We start from the raw sequence: 7,173 nt of genomic DNA on the forward strand, positions 1-7,173 counted from the left end.
AAAAGTAAATAAAATCATAAACGTAGAAATTCAATATATGTAATATATATCAGTGGAACTAGATTTTACTCCGACTCATTCTCTGTCTTAATCTCCCTGTGTTGTTTATTCTGGTGGAAATGGTTGCAGCCGGAAACGAAAATGCCCCCCTTTGGGCTTTCTTGTTATAAAAACCCTCTTTTTAAAGGGTTTGTTTTCTCAGACTTGGAAGCTGTTGAAAGGTGCCAGATGGATAGCCACGGTGGCTGGGAGTTCTGTGTTTATCTGCAGAGAAGGCAGGTGTGGATGGAGCTCCCTGGGCTTCCCACGCAGCCTGGCTTAGGAACCCTCGCCTCCTGGCTGACAGTTAACAGGACGTCGGGCAGTTAAGAGGACTCCCTGAAAGAAAAGCAGGCACTTCAAGTCAGCAGCACATTCCTCTGTTGTTGCCATTTTTGTTGGCATCCCAGGCTAAGACCTCCCCATCCAGTCATTTGTTAAAGTAGGTTGTGAAGGAGGGTTTTGGAGGAGGCAACCCAGCACAGGAATGCAGGAAGAAGGGAGAGAGTCGGTGACAGAGCGGGAGGATGGCAAGAAATAGTCTGAACTTGATTTTTCATACAATGCTCTCCACATTTTGTGATGCCTGTCTTCCTTTCTTCCTTTTTTTTTTTTTTTTTTTTAAAGCTTTTATCTCATTATTAATTTGAGAACAAGGGAAAGCACACATGATTTGGGGGAGGAGCAGAGGGAGGGGGAAAGAACCTGAAGCGGACTCCACGCTGAGTGCAGAGCTCACGGTGCGAGGGCGGGGTTGGGGGCAGGGGGCAGTCTCAGGACCCTGAGATCATGGCCTGAGCCACAACCAAGAGTCAGGGGCTTAACTGACTGAGCCACCCACGTGCCCCTCTCCCTTCCTTTACCTTTCCTTTCCTGTTTCCTTTCTCTTTCTCCCTCTCTCCCTCCCTTTCTTCCTTTCTTTCTTTCCCTCTCTCTCTTTCCTTCTTTCCCTCCTCTCTCTCCTTTCTTTCTCTCTCTCTTTCCTTCCTTCCTCCCACCCTCCCTCTAGTTGGTCTTTCTTTCTTTCATTCATGTGTTTTGATTTCTTTTTTTTTTTTTTTTAAAGATTTTATTTATTTATTTGACAGAGAGAAATCACAAGTAGACAGAGAGGCAGAGAGAGAGAGAGAGAGGGAAGCAGGCTCCCCGCTGAGCAGAGAGCCCGATGCGGACTCGATCCCAGGACTCTGAGATCATGACCTGAGCCCGAAGGCAGCGGCTTAACCCACTGAGCCACCCAGGTGCCCCTCATTCATGTGTTTTGATTTCTATAGTGATATGCTTATTTAGTATATTGGCTATTTTGAAAGAAGCTTCAGTGTGTTCTTTATATACCTCTAATATATATTCACACATGTGTATTAAACTTATGTAAATGAAATTAAGTTTCTATGTTACTGTCATTCAAAAATGACCCAGATGGGGATGCCTGGTGTTAACCCAGTCAGAAGAGGATGTGACTCCTGATCTTGGAGTTGTGAGTTTGAACCCCATGTTGGATGTAGAGATTATTTAAAAATAAAATTGTTCAAAGAAAAATGACCCAGATGGATTTTTGCCAAATTTGAAGGTGTGTTTATGTGACTTGGTGAGTACAGAGAGGCCTAAAGGAGGGGGAATCTCAGAGATAGAGGCAAGATAAGAGCTTCGATTCAAAAGCCTACGAATAGTTAATAATTCTCCGGAACAATGTTGGAGATGCTAGAATCTATTGAGTTTATTTATTTTTTAAATTATGAAGGTGGCACTATTTAAGACATAGTTAAAATAAAATTCCTAATGCCTATTAAAACAAACCAAAGCAAAAGAAGCAAATGATAGGTTTCTATCAAAATGGTGAACAGAATACATATCTATGTTTTTCCCTCTTCCAAAAATCTCTTGAAATGATGGAATAGAGCAGTATTAAAAAGGAACAAGCAAGTAATAAAGTCCATGATACTGTGATAGTGTTGTATGGTGACAGATGGGAGCTATACTTGTGGTGAGCACAGCATAATGCATAGACTTGCTGAATCACTAAGTTGTACACCTGAAACTGATGTAACATTGTGTGTCAACCGTACTCAAACAGACATATTTTAAGAAAGATTAAAAAAATGATAAATAAGCAGGAACAGGCAGACCCACAAAGAACTAGAACTTCTACCATAATTTCATCAGTGAAATTTAAATCTCAATAAGGAAACCAGAGGGAAAATGATACAATATCTATTTTTTTAGAAGATTTATTTATTTATTTGAGAGAGAGATAGAGTGGTGTGCAAGCAGCGGGGAGGGGCAGAGAGAGAGGGGGAGAGCAGACACCCTGATGCGCGCAGAACCTGATATAGGACTCAATCCAGGACCCTGAGATCATGGCCTGAGCTGAAATGAAGAGCTGGCTGCTTAAACTGAATGTGCCAGCCAGAGGCCCCTACAATATCTATTTTTAAACAGAAAGTGAAAATTACAGTGACAGATTGCTCATCACCGACAATGAAGGCTGGGAGACAATGGACTACTATCTTTAGAATAAGGAAGGAAAAGAACTTTCAGTCTGATGTTCTTTTATTTCAGCCTGATGTTTATTTATAACCAAATAAACTATATTTCAAGAATGAGGGAAAAAAAGGAAAATAAAAGGGCAAATGAGACATTGCCAGAATTTTGCCATTCACAAACTCTCATTGCAAGAAATAATAAAGAGTGTTCCTTTGAAAAATGAAATGTAAACGTAGAAGAAAAAAAAGGGAATGCAAAAATAAAATGAATTAGTAAGTGTACTAGTAAACCTAAGGATTGGCCATGCTGGTAATATTGTTACTACTAAAGGCTAATGTGAATAGATAAAGAGGAGTTAAAATAATAAACAACATTAACGTGGAAGATAGGAAGAGAGATTTGAGTTCTAAGTTCTAAGTTCCTTGAAGGATGAGGAGAGAGAAGCCAACTGACTTTTATTTTTTGTAACAGCCTTATGGAGCTATACCTAACCAACAATAAACTATACATAGTTACAGTTTGTAATTTAATAGGTTTAACATAAGTTTATACCCATGAAACCAGCACCGTGATCAAGCTAATGAACATATCCCATCACCTCCAAAAGTGTGTGTGTGTGTGTGTGTGTGTGTGTGTATTTTTTTCACCATACAATGCTATTAAAATGCCATCAACTATATTCTCTGTAACTTTCATCCCCATGACTTACTCATTCTATAACTGGAAACTTGTACCTCCTACTCCCCTTCACCCATTTTATCCACCCCTATGTTTTAATTTTGTATATCAATCTTGTAAACTGAATCCTTGTTAAACTCACACATTAGTTTCAGTAACTATTTTATAAATTCTGTACGAATTTCTACATAGAAGTCATGTCATTTGTGAACAAAGACTGTTTGCTTCATTTTTTTCCCAAACTGGAAAACTTTTTGTTTGTTTTCTCTCTTGTTGCACTGGCTAGAACCTCCCATACAATGTTGAATTAAACATTATTCCTGCTTCATTTTCTCCCCAAAACTGGATAGCTTTTTGTTTGTTTTCTCTCTTGTTGCACTGGCTAGAACCTCCCATACAATGTTGAATTAAACATTATTTCTGCTTCATTTTTTTCCATACTGGATAGCTTTTTGTTTGTTTTCTCTCTTATTGTACTGGCTAGAACCTCCCATACAATGCTGAATTAAACATTGTTCCTGATTTTAGGAGAAAGCATTTATTCTCTTACCGTTAAGTATGATATTGATGGTAGGTTTTTTGGTAGATGACTTTTATCAAGGAAGTTCCTTAATATTTCTAATCAGCTGAGGGTTTTTATCAGGAATGGATGTTGGATTTTATCAAATACTTATTCTCTATCTTTTGATATATCATGTGTTTTTCTGTTTCAGTCTGTTAAAATGTTGAATTATATTGATTGATTTTCAAATACTAAAACAATCTAGCATTACTGGAGTAAACCCCACTTGGTCATGATGTATTATTACTCAAATTTTGTTCAGAATTTTTATACCAACATTCAGGAGGAATGTTGATTATACTTTCCTTTCTTATAATGTCTTTGACCAGTTTTGGTATCAGGATAATGTTGGCCTTCAGAATGAGTTGGGAAATATTTATTCATTTTCAATTTTCTGGAATAGTTTAGGTAGAATTAGTATTCTCTCTTCTTTAAGTAATTGAGAAACTTCCTTCCTCTCTTTCTCTCTTTCTCCCTTCCTTCCTTCCTTCCTTCCTCCCTCCCTCTCTTTCTTTCTTTCTTCCTCTCTCTCTCTCTCTTTCCTTCTTGATTTTATTTATTTATATGTGTGAGAGAGAGAGAGAGGGAGAAAACAAGCAAGGGGATTTGGAGGCAGAGGGAGAAGCAGGCTCCCCACTGAGCAAGGAGCCTGATGCAGGGCTCAAACCCAAGACACCAGAATCATGACCAGAGCCGAAGGCAGATATTTAACCCACTGAGCCACCCAGGTGCCCCAACTGGGGAAATTCCTAGTCAAGCTCCTTAGGCTTCTAGTTTTCTTTGTGGAAAGATTTTAAATATATATTCAATTTTTTCATAGATATGACTGGTCTGGTTATTTATTTCATCTTGAATCAGTTTTGGTAGTTTGGGTCTTTAAAGGAATGAATATGTCCATTTCATCTACATGATAGAATTTATTGACATAAAGTTGTTCAAAACATTCTCTGATTATCCTTTTTAGTATGTGTAATTACATAGTGTTGTCTCCATGTTACTTGTGATATTGGTTATTTGTGTCTTCTTTTTTTCCTGATGAATCTGACTAGCTAGTTCTTGACCTTTTCAAGAACTAGCTTTTAGTTTCCTCATTTTTTTGTTATTTTTCCTGTTTTCTATTTCATTGACTTTTGCTCTTGTCTTTATTATTCCTTTCTTCCTCTTTGTTTTGTTTTCACTTGCTTCTTTTTTCTAGTTTCTTAAGGTAGAAGAAACTAAAGACACTAATTTGAGCCCTTTATTCTTTTCATATATACACACTTGCTGGTCTAAATTTCTTTCTAAGTACTGTTTTGGCTGCTTCCACAAAATTTTAATATACAGTGTTTTCTCTTCCATTCATAATTTTCATGTCATAATTTTCCCTATAATCCTTTAATTGATCCATGGTTTTTCAGAAGTTTGTTATTTTTTCCTGAAAATTTGAGGATTTTTCAGATATTTTTGTGTTCTTCTAATTTAATTTCATTGAAGCAAGACAACAAAATTTGTAATATTGGAATCTTTTAATACTTATTGATGATTTATTGAGAATTTTTATAGTCCAGAATAAGGTCAATCTGATAAATGTGCCTTGTGCTTTTGAAAAGTTGTGTATGTATTATTGGGTGAGGTAGTTTATAAATATCAATTAGATCATGTTGTTGATAGTATTTTTTAAGTTTCCTACACCCTTACCAATTTCTGTCTACTTGTTTAAACAAATATTAAGAGAGAAGTATTTAACTATAACCATAATTGTGGATTTGTGTATTTCTCCCTGAAGTTCAGGTATTTTGAAGCACTGTTATTGGGTGTCATGTTCTATTGATGAGTTCAGTCATTTATTATTATAAAATGATCAGCTTTGAGTTTTTTCCTCACCTTACTAACCAGGACTCAACTGAGTACTGGAATGGGAACCTCTTCAGACATCGGGAGTTCTTACAGCTGTTTTTTCCTCCCCATATCCTGTCCTGAGAATGCTGACCTTTTTGGGTTCACTGAACTCTCACCTCTGCCTTCTCAAGTCTGGGGCTCCAGTAGGCCCAGTCTGGGTCCTTCTCTGTGGGCAGTGGTCTAGAAATTTCTCCAGGCAGTAAGCTGGGGAGATTGTAGGGTACGCTTCATTTATTCTTGATCTCTTAGGGATCCTTTTTCTTCACTGCCTCCCAGAGGAGGCAATCTTCTTTGTAAAACACCTGAAATAAGACTGTTACAGAGGAATTAATAGTTACGGACCAAGATCATCTCTGAACCCCCTGCACACACTCTGTCCTTTTTTCTACAACACATAACACTTGAGGGACATTGTTTAATGTATTTTGTCTAGTATTTTATTACATTCACATTCAGTCTGATCCCTATTACTCTATCTTGATCAGAAGCAGAAGTCTCGTTATGTTTCTACCTGCGAATGATAATTTTAAAGAACTTTTTTTTTTTTTTTTTAAGGCAGTGAAGGATACTGGTTTGGGAATCAAAATACCTAAGTTGTAACTCTGTCACTTGTTCTATAAACTAGAGAAAAATTATTTTGTCGAACTTTAAATTCCTTGTTGTTGTATCGACAGGATGAAGTAAGATAAAGCAAGTAAAAGTATTTTATAAAAATATGAAGGCAAATGTAAAGTATTATTCAAAAATATGAAATGTGTGAGGGAGGGATTAGAAGATGTTGCTGCCTACCCATTTCTTATCATATCCTTTTTACCTTTTATCTGAATCTTGATTCTATCAGCAAAGGAAATGTGTCCAGCCCCAGTTCTTCCCATAGCAGGGAATGACTGTGTTACTCAGTTTTAGAAAATGAGGAATAACTGAAATCGCCCCTTCTCCATGATTTGCCCTGAATACATACTTGATTTGTGACACTCTAGCAGCTATTTTATAAGTATGTGGAAAGATCAAGCCATCACATAGTTACTGGTCCTAGCCTTACTAAGTTGCTGAACCAACACTAGCATCCACCTTTCTCCAGATTTTTTGTTTAATGAGAAAATATACTATTGAATCCATTATTATTTGTGTTTAAAAATTGAATAAACCATGTTTAAGCTTTGTTTAAAATCAATAGCAGTATCTGGCTCATAGTAAGTGCTCAATAAATGTTTTAAATATAAATATGGTTAGATATATGAATCTTTCAGGACTCTTGTGGATGTAAATTGACATAAAGCAATCTTTCTAAAGTCTCAGATACTACAACTTCACAGTTTTGATTCAGGGTTGTAGATGGCTTTGCTCATCACAGGGGGCTTATCTCATTTCTTATAATTATACACACAAGGAGACTCTTCTTAGGGTTGCACCGGTGCCCTTTTAAGAAGCTAAGTGAACTTAGTTGTAAAACACTTCCTTATGTTTAAAACTTGAGGAGGGGCGCCTGGGTGGCTGAGTGGGTTGAGCTGCTGCCTTCGGCTCAGGTCATG

Source organism: Neovison vison, chromosome 3 (assembly GCF_020171115.1).
Source record: "Neovison vison isolate M4711 chromosome 3, ASM_NN_V1, whole genome shotgun sequence".
NCBI classification, from domain to species: Eukaryota; Metazoa; Chordata; class Mammalia; order Carnivora; family Mustelidae; genus Neogale; species Neogale vison.